General features: G+C 37.8%; 1 non-coding gene across 1 annotated transcript; it reads right to left on the bottom strand.

The window, feature by feature from the left end:
* Positions 1 to 14,101: 14,101 nt before the first annotated feature.
* On the bottom strand, positions 14,102 to 14,208 carry LOC112699642 (small nucleolar RNA R71). Its single transcript, XR_003152584.1, has one exon. It is a non-coding gene; the product is annotated as a small nucleolar RNA R71 (small nucleolar RNA).
* Positions 14,209 to 17,882: the final 3,674 nt, after the last annotated feature.

The following is a 17,882-nucleotide window of genomic DNA, read 5'->3' as shown; positions in this document are numbered from 1 at the left end:
ACTCAGCTTTTGAGGAGGAAAGAACTTGGCTAAGAAAGCCGTGACCTGCTTATCCCAAGAGTTCAGGCTATCTTTAGGTTGAGAGTCCAACCATACTCTAGCTCTGTCTCTTACAACAAAAGGGAAAAGCATAAGCCTGTAGACCTCGGGATCAACCCCATTGGTCTTAACAATATCACAGATCTGCAAGAATTCAGTTAAGAACTGAAAAGGACCTTCTGGTGGAAGTCCATGAAACTTGCAATTCTATTGCATCAGAGAAACTAATTGAGGTTTTAGCTCAAAGTTATTTGCTCTAATGGCAGGAATTGAGATGCTTCTTCCATGTAAGTTGGAATTTGGTGTAGTAAAGTCACCAAGCATCTTCCTTGCATTGTTGTTGGGTTCGGCTGCCATATTTTTTTCCTATTCGAAAATTTTAGTTGGGTCCTCTTCAGAGTGTTGTGCTTTAGCTGTTCTTAGCTTCCTCTTTGACGTTAGGATTTTTGCTAGTATAGAATTTTATAAAAAATAGTCGCGTTGTAGATATAGTTTCTAAACCAACAAAACTCCTTTCGTGCAAATGTTTTGGTTGTCACAAGTAACAAACCCCTTTAAAATTGATAACCGAGTATTTAAACCTCGGGTCGAATTCTCAAGAAATTGCAAGGAGGTATGTTCTTATTATTGGTTATGAAGATTGTAAATCGGGGTTTTGAAGTTTGGGCAATGGGCACAGATATATTTAAATGACAAGTAAAATAAATTAATAATAATAAAATCTCTTGGCAAGGTATAAGAACTGGAAGTCCTATCCTAGTTATCCTTATCAATTGTGATGAGAATTGGATTTTTCTCCCACTTTGTTAACCTCTAACTATGAATGTAAGTTAAGTGGATGAATTAATTCGAATCCTCAAGTCCCAGTCTTTCCTTGGGAAAAGTTAGAGTTATTGGATCTCAAATCAATTCTTGAAGAATTCCGATTTTCAATCAACAATGAGTTTGATAACTCAAGAGTCACCAATTAATCAACCAAAGCCAAAAGGGAAAATATCTAAACTAAATTAAAAGCATTCATGTAAATAAAGCAATCAAACTACGTCTAAACATAAATTCAAGTCATAACATAGAAAGGTTCATAAATTAAATTGGGAAGATAAGTAAAGGGAATATTAAATCTGGAATTTAGAAGAAAATTGTAAGTTGGAATAATAATAAATCCTAAATCCTTTAAGAGGAATTCTAATCCTAATCCTAAGAGAGAGGAGAGAACCTCTCTCTCTAAAAACTACATCTAAAAGTATGAAAAGTGAATTATGAATAGCATGATCTGAAGTATGCAATCCCTCTACATTATAGCCTCTAATCTGAGTTTTCTGGGCCGAAAACTGGGTCGAAAACAGCCCAGAAATCGTTGGAGAAGAAATCTGCCACGCTGGTTTTTCGTCACTGCGACGCGGCCGCATGGAGCACGCGGTCGGGTCGCCTAGCATCAGGGCTACTATGGCATATTATATATCAAATCGAAGTCCCGGACGTTAGCTTTCTAACGCAACTGGAACCGCTTCATTTGGATCTCTGTAGCAAAAGTTATAAGCGTTTGCGTGCGCAGAGGTCAGGCTGGACAGCTTTGCAGTTCCTTCAACTTCTTGTATTCCTTCCACTTTGCATGCTTCCTTTCCATCCTCTAAACAATTCTTGCCCTGTAATCCCTGAAATCACTTAATACACATATCAAGGCATCTAATGGTAATAAGAGAGGATTAAACATAGGAAACTTAAGGCCAAAGAAGCATGTTTTCCTTCAAAGCACATAATTAGGAAGGAAAATGTAAAACCATGCAAATAGTATGAATAAGTGGGTAAAGAGTTGATAAAATCCACTCAATTGAGCACAAGATAAACAATGAAATAGTTGTTTATCAACCTCCCCACACTTAAACATTAACATGTCCTCATGCTAAACTGAAGAGAAGCTATAAAGATGAAGAGGAATGGTAGAAAGTATGAAATGCAATCCTATCTATATGAATGCAACTAAATGTGAAATGCTTCTACCTACTTGGTTAAAAATAAATAAGTTTTCCAAGACAAACATAAATCAGATTTCACTAATTCAAATTATACAATAAAAGACAAGTAAACTTGTAAGAAGATAGCTCATGAAAGCAGGGAACATAGAATCAAGCATTGAACCTCACTGGAAGTGTATATCACTCTAACCTCTCAAGTGTATAGGGTTATTCACTCTACTCTTCTCTAGTCATGCTTTCTAAACCTTGTTCTTCATCTAACCAATCAACAAATATTTAATGTACTAATGCAAATATCATGAGGTCTTTTCAAGGTTGTAATGGGGCTGAGGTAAAGGTAAGGATATATGTATGGTCAAGTGAGCTTTATAAATTGAATCTTTAATTATCCTAAGCTTTCACCTAACATACATATACTCTATATAACTTTAGTTCATGCCTAGCTACCCAAAATTCCCACTTTTACATCATATACTCATGTATCAACTTTTTCTTTTTTAATTTATCACATGTGCATTGATTTTTCATTAACTTAACATTGGGGTAATTTTGTCCCCTTATTTATTTATTTATATTATATATATATATATTTCTTTTTTTTCCTTTTTCTCTTTTTTTTTTTTTGAATCATAAAGGCAAACATAACTTATCAATGCACATGGATTCTCCATTATTTTTCTATTTTGGTTTTTCATGAGTAGGTTCCCAAATTCCCAATATTCAAATAGATTAGAGACATGATACATTCCCTTATTAATCCATGTTCCCACAGTTTTCCCTACACTTAGTTGATGCACAATCTCTATCTTAAGCTAACCAAAGATTCAATTGGGATATTACTTTTGTTTTTCTGCTTAAGGTTAGTGATGTGGTAAAATACAGAACAAATGGGGATTAAAAGGCTCAAAGTGGCTGACAATGGTGATTTAAAGGGTAGGCTTATTTGGGATAGGTGAGCGAAAATTAAACAATGGCCTCAATCATATGCAAGCATGTAAATACACTAAATAATGGACATATAGATTGGAACAAAATATAGATTACAATCATAGAGAAGGAAACACACAAGAATAAAATATTTATGGTTAAATAATGTAACCATATAAATAAGCTCAAATCTCACAGATTGTGTGTTCTTTAGCTCAAAAACCATGTTCCAAATACAACTTCCAACAAGTTTTAACATAAAAGGTTTTCAATTTAAATTAGTGAAAATTTTCAAAGATAGGGTCTTAAAAGAATTTTCTTACTTTAACCAAGTGGTAAAATATGCACAAGAAAAAAAAATTAACATGCAATCAAACATGCAAATGCAACAATGAAAAACAAAAATTGGTGTTGAGAAGGGACTAACTAACCCGTGGAGATCGTTATCAACCTCCCCACACTTAAAGATTGCACCTTCCTTGGTGCATGCTGAGATGTGTAGGTGGATGGGGGTTGTAGTTCCTCAGCTAGTGCTCTTTTGTGTTCCTGTCATTGCCGGTGGTTTGGGAGTAGCTTTCTCTCTTTACCCTTCTTGGTGGCCATCCTGAAAGGGGAAAAAGGAAAGTAACAAGCAAAGCTAGGGGATCCAGCAAGGAAGAGAGCGGAAAAGGTGATAATCAATGCACAGTAAAGAAGAATGATGTTAACACATGGTCATGACTACATGTGAAAAGTCATCAATGGAAATATAGTAAGTGCATGTGATGACAGTTAAATGCAAGATGTTTATTGGCATGCTGGCAAAGGCATGAGTAGCATAGATCAAGCATTCAATGTCCAAGTTAGATTACCAAGTCTTTCAAACTAACAATCATGTTTGTAATAAAAATTATATTTAATTAATAAAATATAATATAAAAAGGGTTTTGTGAAAAGCAAGCATTTATAGTAATAGATTAAAAGAAATCTTAAAAATAGTGCACAATGCTATACGGGCATTTTCACAAACACATAGCATGCATGGTGAATAAGCTATTTGAAAGTATTGAATTGAACATGCAAGCAACCCTTTAAAAAGTAATATATAATTGTAAAATAATCCACAAAAATATAGAAAAACAATGACCCAAATAAAATTCCAACACCAATGAAAATAATGCAATGAATGAAAGTATGCGATTAAGTAAAAGAAAATAAAAGATCAGAGAAATGAGAAGGGAAAGAAGGGAAGAAGAAGTAAGTAAGAAAGGAGGGAGAAAAAATTAGGATTGGGGAAGAAAAGATAAAATATTTTGGCATATTAGGTTAAGGTGTGCGACGCGTACGCGTGGGTGACGCGGCCGCGTGGTGCGCAATAAGGTCAGGCGACGTGGACGCGTGGGTCACGCGATCGCGTCACTTGATTTGTGCTAGTGGCACGAGTGCAGCCTCGCATTCGCACAACTCTCTGTTTGAATTGCATTTTGCCAAAAATCTGGGTGACGCGGTCGCGTGGTTGACGCGATCGCATGGATGACCATTTTTGAAAGACGACACGGCCGCGAGGGGCACGCGTTCCCGTGGGAGGGCTTGGGCTTCTAGCACGAGTCCAGCCCGATTCCAGCACAACTTTCGGCCATGCACCTTCTTGACGTCGATTTTCATGGCATGCGGCCACGTGGGTGACGCGGTCGCGTGGGAGGCCAAAGTTCCACATGACGCGGTCGCGTGGGGTCAAATTATGCTAAAGGCGCGCCTCCAGCCACGCTTTCACGTGACTCTCTGTTGAATTATTTCCCCCCAATGCACTAGTGACGCGGACACGTCAGCGAGGCTGCCGCGTCGTGTGCAATTTTTGATTTTTTTTCCGAATAAGATGCAAATGCAGATGCAATGAATGTTATGCAAAATTTGCAGGTTCAATAAAAATTCAAAAACAGACTAAAATTAAAACTAAAAAGAGAACGATCATACCATGGTGGGTTGTCTCCCACCTAGCACTTTTAGTTAAAGTCCTTAAGTTGGACATTTGACGATCTCCTTGTTATGGTGGCTTATGCTTGTACTGATCCAGGAATCCCCACTAATGTTTGTACGTCCAATATCCTCTGGGATCCCAAACTTTGCTTGTGCACCCGTCTTCTTGTTGATCATCATAATTCCATCCGGGTAGCAAATAATCTGAATCCTCAGGGGAGCTGTCAAATAACTTTCTAGAATCCTCAGGGGAGCTACCAAATAACTTCCTAGACCCATTCAACTGAGCTCTATACCAACCTTTACGTTTAAACTTTGAGCACATAACCATGTTGAACCTTGCAGGACAATACTTACCACTAACCATCTTCCTCTTACTCTTGATGCCACAAAGAGCTCTGAGTTGACCATCCGTCTCCAGTAGCCCATATTCAAGTGGGAAAGTAAAGGATAAGGATAGGAAATTTACCCACTTGAACGTTGTGTTGGACGGTAATGGTCTTGGGAGAGATATTTCTAATGAATTTGCAAGCTCCACTCCCTTGTGCTCTTCTCTGATAATTACCACCTCTTTGCAAGCTTTTTCAATTTTAACCTCTTCCTCTTGGTAGCTTTCTTCCAATTCAATCTCCTCTTTATTGCTTTCCAAGGGCATGGGAGGTTGTGCTTCTTCTTCTTGAATCTCCATCTCTTGATCAACCTCTTCCAAGTCTTCAACTGTGATATGCCTTGGAGGTTGTACACCCTCCTCAACAACAAATTCAAACTCCTTAGAAGAGGGTTCTGTTACTTGAGGTTCCCGTGGAGGTTCTGCATCTCCTAAATCTTCAACCACTTCTTCCTCTGCAACTATTATAGCTTCCTCCACTTGTTCCAGTACAAAGTCATGTTCCGTACTGTCCACTGGAGTTTCTAGTATCTCCTTCATGCTACGTTCTTCATTAGATTGTCCACATGAAGCCATGGGGGTTCCTTGGGTGTCCGAACGTCAGGAAGCTAATTGATTTATCGCTTGATCCAGTTGGCAAAAGGTTGCTTGAAGTTTTGCACATGTTTCCGTGAGACGATCCATTGAATCTTGCTGCGCTCGGCTATCATAAGTAGGATCATAGTGCTCTTGGATTGATGAATATGGAGATGGCAAATATTGAGGTGGTGGTTCTTGGGAGTAATTGGGTTGGAATTGGGGTGATTCCATATATGGTTTATATGGCTCATAAGGTGGTTGGTGTGGTGGATGAGGGTTAGGGTCATATGGAAGTGAATGGTAAAAATGGGCTTGTGAGTATGGTGGTTCAAAATTATATTGAGGAGGAGGGGGTTCATAGGCATATGGTGGGTCTTGTTGGTAGTCCAAAGAGTGCTCACCATAGCCATTGCCTTGATATGCATCACAGAATGGTTGTTGATAGCCCATTGGAGGTGGTTGTTGCTGTGAGGGTTGATCAAATCCTTGTGGCTCCTCCCATCTTTGATTGTTCCAACCATGGTGCATGTTGTCATTATAATCTCGTCTTCCTGCAATATAATTATAACCAGACTCATAGCCAAAGGGGTGAGAGTTCATAGTAGTGAGAGATAATAAAAACAAAAACTAACAAAAAAGGAATTTTTTTTGAAAAGTATTTACAATAACCAATAATAAGGCACACGTTTGCAATTCCCCGGCAACGGCGCCATTTTGACGTTAGGATTTTTGCTAGTATAGAATTTTATAAAAGATAGTCGTGTTGTAGATATAGTTTCTAAACCAAACAAAAATCCTTTCGTGCAAACGTTTTGGTTGTCACAAGTAACAAACCCCTTTAAAATTGATAATCGAGTATTTAAACCTCGGGTCGTCTTCCCAAGGAATTGCAAGGAGGTATGTTCTTATTATTGGTTATGAAGATTGTAAACCGGGGTTTTGAAGTTTGGGCAATGGGCACAGGTATATTTAAATGACAAGTAAAATAAATTAACAATAATAAAATCTCTTGGCAAGGTATAAGAACTGGAAGTCCTATCCTAGTTATATTTATCAATTGTGATGAGAATTAGATTTTTCTCCCACTTTGTTAACCTCTAACTATGAAGGTAAGTTAAGTGGATGAATTAATTCGAAACCTCAAGTCCCAGTCTTTCCTTGGGAAAAGTTAGAGTTATTGGATCTCGAATCAATTCTTGAAGAATTCCAATTTTCAATCAACAATGAGTTTGATAACTCAAGAGTCACCAATTAATCAACCAAAGCCAAAAGGGAAATATCTAAACTAAATTAAAAGCATTCATATAAATAAAGCAATCAAACTACGTCTAAACATAAATTCAAGTCATAACATGGAAAGGTTCATAAATTAAATTGGGAAAATAAGTAAAGGGAATATTAAATCTGGAATTCAGAAGAAAATTGTAAGTTGGAATAATAATAAATCCTAAATCCTTTAAGAGGAATCCTAATCCTAATCCTAAGAGAGAGGAGAGAACCTCTCTCTCTAAAAACTACATCTAAAACTATGAAAAGTGAATTATGAATAGCATGATCTGAAGTATGCAATCCCTCTACTTTATAGCCTCTAATATGAGTTTTCTGGGCCGAAAACTGGGTCGAAAACAGCCCAGAAATCGCTGGAGAAGAAATCTGCCACGCTGGTTTTTCGTCATTGCGACGCGACCGCATGAAGCACGCGGTCGCGTCATCTAGCGTCAGGGCTACTATAGCATATTATATATCAAATCAAAGCCCTGGATGTTATCTTTCCAACGCAACTGGAACCGCGTCATTTGGACCTCTGTAGCAAAAGTTATAACCGTTTGAGTGCGAAGAGGTAGCTTTGCAGTTCCTTCAACTTCTTGTATTCCTTCCACTTTACATGCTTCCTTTCCATCCTCTAAACCATTCCTGCCCTGTAATCCCTGAAATCACTTAACACACATATCAAGGCATCTAATGGTAGTAAGAGAGGATTAAACATAGGGAACTTAAGGCCAAAGAAGCATGTTTTCAATCAAAGCACATAATTAGGAAGGCAAATGTAAAACCATGCAAATAGTATGAATAAGTGGGTAAAGAGTTGATAAAATCCACTCAATTAAGCACAAGATAAACCATGAAATAGTGGTTTATCACTCTTCAAGGTCCTTTCAGGTTCAGGATCAGCTTCAACAAGAATGCCTTTTTCCTTGTTCTTGCTCATATGAGAGAGAAGAAAACAAAGAAAGTATGGAATCCTCTATGTCACAGTATAGAGATTCCTTTATGTGAGTAGAAGAAGAAAAGAATAAAAGAAGGGGGAGGAAAATTCGAACACAAAGGAGAAAAGGGGGTTCGAATTTTTAGATGAAGAGAAGTGTTAGTAAAAGAATAAATAAATAGAAGGAGATGAGAGAGAGGAGTTTTCGAAAATTATTTTTGAAAAATGGTTAGTGATTTTCGAAAATTAGAGATAGAAAAGTAGTTAGGTGGTTTTGAAAAAGATAAGAAACAAACAAAAAGTCAATTAGTTAGTTGGAAAAGATTTGAAAATCAATTTTGAAAAGATAATAAGTTAGAAAAAGGATTTTTGAAATCAAATTTTTGAAAAAGATATGATTTGAAAATGATATGTTTGAAAAGATATGATTGAAATTTATTTTGAAAAAGATTTGAAGAGGAAGTTAAAGAGATTTGATTTTTAAAATTAAAATTGATTACTTGACTAACAAGAAACTGAAAGATATGATTCTAGAATTTAAAGATTGAACCTTTCTTAACAAGAAAGTAACAAACTTCAAATTTTTTAATTAATCACATTAGTTGTTAGTAATGTTTTCGAAATTTTGAAATGAAATTAAGAAAAAGATTTTGAAATCAATTTTTAAAATTTTCGAAAATAATAAAAAAAAGAAAAATATTTTGAAAAGATAGGATTTTTGAAATTGAAATCTTGACTTGACTAACAAGAAATAACTTATTTTAAAATTTTTAGACTAAGTCAACCCAAAGATTTCGAAATTTATGAGAGAAATAAGGAAAATATATTTTTTTTGAATTTTTAATAAGGAGAGAGAAAAACACAAAGATGACCCAATGATGCATGCAAGAACACTTTGAAGATCATGATGAACATCAAGAACTTATTTTTGAAAATTTTCAAGAAAAGAAAATATGCAAGACACCAAACTTAGAAATTTTTAATGCTTAGACACTAACAAACAAAAAATGCATATGAAAAACAACAAAAGACACAAAACAAGAAAATATGAAGATCAATCAAAGAAAATCTTCAAGAACAACTTGAAGATCATGAAAAACACATGCATGAGTTTTCGAAAATATTTTAGAAAAATTAAAACATGCAAGACACCAAACTTAAAAATTGACACTAGACTCAAACAAGAAACACAATATTTTTTATTTTTATGATTTTATTTTATTTTATTTTATTTTTTTGGATTTTTTGAAAATAAATTTTGAAAAACAAGAAAGAAAAAAAATTTGAAAGATTTTTGAAAACTTTTTAAAAATAAAATAAAGGTTGAAACAAGACGAAAATTACTTAATCTGAGCAACAAGATGAACCGTCAGTTGTCCAAACTCAAATAATCCCCGCCAACGGCACCAAAAACTTGGTGCATGAAATTGTGATCTCTAACAATGGCGCTCAACTTGGTATGCGCGTTTATAATCTCAGCACTTTCTTCACAACTTCGCACAACTAACCAGCAAGTGCACTGGGTCGTCCAAGTAATAAACCTTACGTGAGTAAGGGTCGATCCCACAGAGATTGTCGGTATGAAGTAAGCTATGGTCATCTTGTAAATCTCAGTCAGGCAGATTCTAATGGTTATAATGGTTTTTGAATATAAAGATAAATAAAGCATAAAATAAAGATAGAGATATTTATGTAATTCAATGGTGGGAATTTCAGATAAGCGCATGAAGATACTGTGTTCCTTCTGAATCTCTGCTTTCCTACTGCTTTCATCCAATCATTCTTACTCCTTTCCATGGCAAGCTGTATATTGGGGATCACCATTGTCAATGGCTACCGTCCGTCCTCTCAGTGAAAATGGTCCAGGTGCGCTGTCACCGCACGGCTAATCATCTGTCAGTTTTCGATCATGCAAGAATAGGATTTACTATCCTTTTGCATCTGTCACCACGCCCTACAGTTGCGAGTTTGAAACTCGTCACAGTCATTCAATCCTTGAATCCTACTTGGAATACCACAGACAAGGTTTAGACTTTTCGCATTCTAAAGAATGCTGCCAATGGATTCTAGCTTATACCACGAAGATTCTAATTAAGGAATCCAAGAGATATTCATTCAAGCTTATTTGCATGTAGAACGAAAGTGGTTGTCAGGCACACGTTCATAAGTGAGAATGGTGATGAGCGTCACATAATCATCACATTCATCAAGTTCTTGAGTGCGAATGGATATCTTAGAATAAGAATAAGCGTGAATTGAATAGAAGAACAATAGTACTTTGCATTAATACTCGAGGAACAGCAGAGCTCCATACCCTTAATCTATGGTGTGCAGAAACTCCACCGTTGAAAATACATAAGAACAAGGTCTAGGCATGGCTGAATGGCTGGCCCCCTTAAATGGCATATGAATTCGAAAATAGGAAAAAAGACCCCTAGTACAATAGTAAAAAGTTCTATTTATACTAAACTAGTTACTAGGGTTTACAGAAATAAGTCTAAGTGCAGAAATTCACTTCCGGGGCGCACTTTGGTGTGTGCTTAGGATGAGGTTGAGCTTTACACGTGCAGAGGCTTCTCTTGGGGTTAAACGTCAAGTTGTAACGTGTTTTTGGCGTTTAACTCTGGTTTGTGACGTGTTTCTGGCGTTTTACTCCAGAATGCAGCATGGAGCTGGCGTTGAACGCCAGTTTTCGTCGTGTAAACTCAAATAAAGTATAGACTATTATATATTGCTGGAAAGCCCTGAATGTCTACTTTCCAACGAAATTAAGAGCGCGCCATTTGAAGTTCTTTAGCTCCAGAAAATCCATTTTGAGTGCAGGGAGGTCAGAATCCAACAGCATCAGTTGTCCTTTGTCAGCCTCTGAATCAGATTTTTGCTCAGGTCCCTCAATTTCAGCCAGAAAATACCTGAAATTACAGAAAAAATACACAAGCTCATAGTAAAGTCCAGAAATGTGAATTTTGCATAAAAACTAATAAAAATATACTAAAAAGTAGCTATATCCTACTAAAAACTACCTAAAAACAATGCCAAAAAGCGTATAAATTATCCGCTCATCAGGCTCAAAGCGGATGATGCCAGGGCATCTAGGCCAGTTTCACTGACCTTTTCTTTACTGTTTTAGGGTAGTTTCATGCATTTTCTTAGTGAATAAGGCAAGTTTTGGATGAAATTACACTTACACCTTGATTCAAGCAACTATTGTGAACTTTGCATGATTTCATGAGAATTTTGCTAGAATTGCATGATAAATTGATGATGCATAATTTCATGACTTTGGCTAGAGCTTTGATGCACTTTAATTGCTTGATTTCAGGGCAAAGGAAGCAAGGAAGAACCACGTTAGTATTCACGTTAACCTAGTTAACGTGAACACTATTGTGGAATGGTAAAAAACTCCAACGTTAAAAGAAAATGTGAACAACAATAACGTTTTCCTCCAACGTTAGTGGTAAAAGTGAACACCACTAACATTGGAGAACTTGGCAATGATCCACGTTAAGAGTCACGTTAATTTAGTTAACGTGATTTCTAACGTGGAAGAGGAAAACAAAAGCCAACATTAGTGACACTCACTTTTGTCACTAACGTTGGACCAACTAGCATTGCCTATGTTAACTTTCACGTTAAGACCATTAACGTGAAAGTTAACGTGGAGTTGAGATCAAAGAGCCAACGTTAGTAACACTCACTTTTGTCACTAACGTTGGAAGATGGCATCACTACTACGTTAAGAGCCACGTTAGTGACAAAGGTGAGTGTCACTAACGCTCTCGAAGGTGAGACACACCCACGTTAAGAGTCACGTTAGCTACACTAACGTGAACTCTAACGTAGCAACAAAAGGCACCAAGCAACATTAATGGGAAAAGTGATTCCCAATAATGTTCGCGAAGGGGTATAAGCCAACGTTATTGGGAAAAGTGAGTCCCAATAACGTTGACCAAAAATTGAGAAGGCAACGTTAGTGGTCACGTTAATTCCACTAACGTTGGAGTTAACGTGGGTACATAAGGGTGGAACGTTAGTGGAAAAAGTGAATGCCACTAACGTTCTCGAACCCACAATGGCACTCAACGTTAATCTCACTAAATACCCAGCCTAATTCATATTTCTCTGTAAGCTGGGCCCACTAAAGATGAGAACTGATTCAACTCAAGATCCAGAGCCCACATCTAAGACTTGAAGAACTCATTAGAAGATCAAGAGGAGTAGTATATATAGGAGTAGTTTTGAACTATAGAGAAGCTGGGCACTTTTGGGAACTACTCTCTATATAGATTTACTTTTCTGCACTTTTAGCATGGATTCTTCTTTTCTGCCATTTTTCATTTCTAGAGCTATGAACAACTAAACCCCTTTTATTGGGTTAGGGAGCTCTGTTTTAATTTGATGGATCAATTATAGTTTTCATTCTTCTTCTTCTTTCTTTTCTCTTGATCTTACTAGAAAGCTTTCGATCTTAATTCAATTGGTTAGTTGTCTTGGAAAAGAAACTCTCCATAATTGGATCTCCTTTGAGCCTTGGAAAAGGAATAAGGAGATCATGCTAGAAATGCTTTCTCATGTTGGACCAAATTGGGGTTTGGGCGGATATAGTGACATGTAATCCTCCCAACACTTTGATTTGGAAATACATGTGGTATAATCAGTGACCACACTTCATCTCTTCCCATGAGCAATTAAGGAATTGGGCAATTGTTCAAGCTTAGAGAGATTGGATTGCCAAGGAATCCAATCACTTAAGATTGCCAAGGAGATCAATGAATGCATTGATTGAGGAAGAGATGAGAATGAACTTGATCCAGAGAATGCAATATCTCCTAAACCCAATGATTACCCCATTTCTGGTCTTACCCGTTCTCTTTACTTTTTGCCATTTATTTTCATGCTCATTACCCCAAATCCCCATTTAAGATTCTGCACTTTAATTTCTGTTATTTACTTTCCAGTTATTTAAATTTCTGCAAGTTCTCAATCTAATTTCTGTTTAGCTCAACTAACATATTCTTCTAACTAAAGTTGCTTGACCAATCAATCCTTGTGGGCTTCGACCTCACTCTATTGTGAGTTTTACTTGACGACAATTCGGTATACTTGGCGAAGGAAAATTTGTTGAGAGACAAGTTTTCATGCATTAAGTTTATAGCACCGTTGCCGGGGATTGATTTTGAATCAACAATGATTAAGTTTGAAGATCACTAGATTGAGCATTTTTCTTTTTTTTTATTTGATTCAGTCAATTTATTTTAGTTTGTTTTAATTTCTTCCTCACCCCCTTCACCCTCTTTATCTTTCGTTCTTTCTTTCTTTGATTACAATTCTGCTCACTAACCCACTAACTGTTTGATAATTTGCATCACTCACACTAACAATTACTTTAACAAGAATAGTTTCTTCATTTTATCTCCTGTTGTACAATCTGTCTGTTGTATGACAGGGAGAAGAGAAGGAGTTTCAACATCCTTCGATTCAGAACCTGAAAGGACCCTTTGGAGACTAAGAAGGGAAGCAAGAGGGAAAAGAATTATTGGTGCTGAGGAAGAAGAGGAAGAATACTCTGAACCCAATATGGAAGAAAATTTGGAGAACAATCATGAAGAAGAAACTCACAACCATGCTAGAGAAGACCATGCAAACCGTGCTGGGCAAGAAAGGAGAGTTCTAGGCTCCTATATCAATCCTAATCCAGGAAACTGTGGAAGTAGCATTCAGAAGCCCACCATACATGCCAACAATTTGGAACTAAAATCCCAGCTCATCACTCTTGTTCAGAACAATTGTTCATTTGGAGGAAGTGCTCAAGAAGACCCTAATCAACATCTAACCACCTTTCTAAGGATTTGTGACACTGTAAAGTCCAATGAAGTCCATCCAGATGTTTATAGGTTGCTCTTGTTCCCTTTTTCACTCAGGGACAAGGCATCCAAATGGCTTGAATCCTTCCCAAAGGAGAGCTTAACAAATTGGAAAGATGTGGTGAACAAGTTTTTGGCAAGATTTTATCCTCCTCAAAGGATCAACAGGCTCAGAGCTGAGGTGAAAACTTTCAGGCAACAAGATGGTGAGACTCTTTATGAAGCATGGGAGAGGTTCAAAGACCTAACAAAAAGATGCCCACCAGATATGTTCAATGAATGGGTTCAACTTCACATCATCTATGAAGGTCTGTCCTATGAGTCAAAGAAGGTCGTCGATCATTCATCAGGAGGCTTTCTAAGCAAGAAGAAAACCATTGAAGAAGCCATAGATGCCATTGAAACAGTTGCTGAAAATGACTACTTCTATGCCTCCGAAAGAAGTAACACCAGAGGAGTAATGGAGCTGAACCACATGGATGCATTGTTAGCTCAAAATAAGATGATCACCAAGTAGCTAGCAGATCTTACCAAGAAGGTGGAGGAGGACCAAGTTGCAGCAGCCATCACCTCATCGTCATCTCAAGAAGGAGTAAACATAGGAGAAGAAGGTGACTGGGAGCAAGCCAACTATGTTGGAAACTCACCTAGACAAGTCCATGATCCATACTCCAAAACTTACAACTCTGGATGGAGAAATCACCCCAACTTTGGATGGGGAAACCAACAAGACCAAGGGCAAGATCAGAGACGCCACAACCTCAACTCCAACAACAATGCAACTCATCAACACACCTCACAGAGATCTTACCAACATCCATCTAACCAATCTTATCAACCACCTAATCTCAACCCACCATCATTAACAGATGATAGGCTCTCAAAGATTGAGGCTCTACTTGAAAACTTATGCAGAGAAGTCCAAGACAACAAAGTGTTTAAGGAAGAAGTGTGAGCCAATATCAAGAACCAAGGAGAAAACATCAAGAGATTGGAGTCCCATGTAGGGTATCTATCTCAACAAATTCCCAAACCCACCGATGGATTCCCCAGTGATACAGAGAAGAATCCAAGAGGAGAAACAAAGAAAGTGAGATGGGAAAAATGCAAAATGATAACCACAAGTGATGAGGGGAGTATGAATGGAGTAGAACACCTCCAAAATAATCAAAAGGAAAGCCAGGAGGAAGGAAGCTATACAACTCAACCTACATCCAAGGAAGAGCTAAAGAAGAAGGAGGTATTGAACCCATATGCACCTTTTCCCCACAGGCTTAAAGGTGGTGTAGCAGAGAGAATGTATTCAAGGTTCCTTGATATGTTTGCATCTCTTGATGTAAATATACCATTCATTAAAGCCCTCCAGCAAATGCCTTTCTACATCAAGTATATAAAGGAGCTACTAGCCAGAAAAAGTCCGTTGAAGGGTGGACAAACAATAAAGAAGTGCTTCATGGGAAGCAACCCATGTTCTATATCCTCGCTCTTAAATTTCTAATAATAGTAATAAGGCAATTTCCATGGAATTTTAAATCAATTTTGACAACTAATATAAAGCCCATCTACATGCAACGTATAGTACATGATAAGTTTGGTGTTCAAAGCACACCAAGTGAGGTTTGGACACACCTTGTGAGGAGAATTTATTCCCCAAACTTGTTGCACCATGTGATCACAAACAAGTTTGGTGTACCAACGTGCATGCATGGGAAGCTTAATGGTTGATTGATCTGCATTCATGGAAACCATTTAGTCATGTAAAAATAAAAGAAAAAGAAATTTTTTTTTAGTTCACACTTTTTCCCACCAAAAATTTCAAATAACCGATTGCACTTTTTCGTCGTGTATAGGGAATAAAAAAGGACATTGATGGTACTTGATAGGGCAATTAAAGAAGGGAGATTCGGCCACTACACCAAGGGAATTTCACACTTGTCTTCATGGGGAATGTCCTTGGAAGTGTTTCCATGCAACATTGGGAATGGATAATTTTGAGGACCGAACCAAGACCCCCATAAAGGAGGTGATCCTTGTGCTCAATCAATCCTAAAACCCCAACCGTCCACTATCAAACAACATCAATCCACACCCTTCAATCAATTGCCATCTTTCTATATAAACCCCTTCACACAACCTCTCCGTACACACTTCAAATTCTCACCCTTCCCACTCCCTTCTTTCGGGCATACACACATCATCCTCCACCAAAGGCTTCACATACACCCTCCTAGCCATCTTGAGAATAGCCAACACATCAACAATCTTGCATGGCATCATCAAGCTCCAAGAGACAAAAAGGGAAGGAACCCATAGAGCATCCTCCTTTTGATGAAGGGCAATTTAGAACCTTTCATCATGCACTCTAGTATGGGTGGATGACTGAAAAAGAAATCATTTATGAACTAGGCTTTCAAGTCACAAAATCCGAGTGTCCAGAAATCACAAAGAAGGTGGAACAACGCCGATGGGAGCTCCTCACCGATCCGATCATAAGGGTGAATGCAACTCTAGTAAGAGAGTTTTATGCAAATGCAGTTAGACAAGACAAGGCGGATGACTCATACGCAAGTTTTGTGAGAGGGGTCATAGTGGATTTTAGTCCCATGACTATGATAAGAGTGTTGAAATTGAGAAGCATACCCTTTGAAGAGGAGAGCTATCACTCGAGAATGGACAAAAACCCCAATTATGACCAGATTATACAGGATATATGTGTGCAAGGAGCAGATTGGGAAAGAGGCCCCAAGAGGAAGCCCAAATTTATAAAAAGAGGAGATCTCCTTCCTGAGGCTAAAGGTTGGTTTGAAATTGTAAGGAGATCCATCCTCCCAACCGAAAACAACTCAGAGGTAAACCTCAAGAGAGCAATGATAGTGCAATGTCTAATGAAGGGAGGAGAGATTAAGGCTCATGAATTCATAGCCCAAGGCATTCGGAAGCTTGCTGAGAAAAGCGATTATGGAGGAAAGTTGGGTTACCCCAGCACTATTTTTCATCTGTGCAAACTGGCTAGGGTGATATTTGAGGATGAAAACTCCGAGTGGATAAAGGTTGGTATTCCAATCACTTATCATCGGATGCATGCTGCTGCAGCTCCACTACCTCCACGAAAGGTACGAAAAAAGGCCAGCCCATCAAGCTGAAGAAGAACAACATCCACAGGAGCAAACCTTAGCCACCTTAAGCATGCACCAATTGCAAGAGGCTATTGATACCTTATCTAGGCAATGCATGGAAAATCAAGGGGCACAAAGGGAGTTTCAAATGCAATTAATAGACCGCCAAGAAAGATCACTCTCTAGATGGATGAATCAGCAAGAGGAATGGCAAAAACAATTGATGGACCAGCAAATAGAACAAGGGAGACAATGGAGTGAATCATTCCATAACCTGAATCAGAAGCAAGATCAACAACAAGAAGCCATCCAAAGGCTAACCAACATCCAAGCACATCAAGGTGCACACATCCATGAGATGCATTGGAAACAGAGAGAACAAGCAGATCTTTTCGATGAATACAGAGCATTTTCGGAAGGTGTCTACATGAGTGAGACTGGGTATCATGTGAATACCCAAGCCAGGCTTGGGTACTTAGTCGGACAACTACCTGTTTTGCATCCTGGGATAACAAAATATGAAGATGTAAAGGATGAGTTAGCAAGAGTGGAGCGCGAAAGGTAGAACAAAGTCATGAATCAGTAAGGAAGGCACTGAAGGATTGGAAGATAGCCAGAATGAATCGGATGAGAGGAAGCACAAGCGGACAAAGTAAACTTAAAGAGGGTAAGGAAGCAGAAGAACATGAGCATGCCAAAAAGTGAAAGGTGGTGAAGTTCCCTCTTAGTTTACCTTTTTCAAAGCTTTAAATAAGGAAAATCATGTATGAAATAGAACATGCTTCCATGAGTAGTTTAGGACTTTCAATTCTGCATTTAAGTTTTGTTGCT

The sequence above is a fragment of the Arachis hypogaea genome, chromosome 6, assembly GCF_003086295.3.
Source record: "Arachis hypogaea cultivar Tifrunner chromosome 6, arahy.Tifrunner.gnm2.J5K5, whole genome shotgun sequence".
NCBI classification, from domain to species: Eukaryota; Viridiplantae; Streptophyta; class Magnoliopsida; order Fabales; family Fabaceae; genus Arachis; species Arachis hypogaea.
The sequence above is the reverse complement of the archived record's forward strand: the minus strand, read 5'-3'. Positions and strand labels throughout refer to the sequence as shown.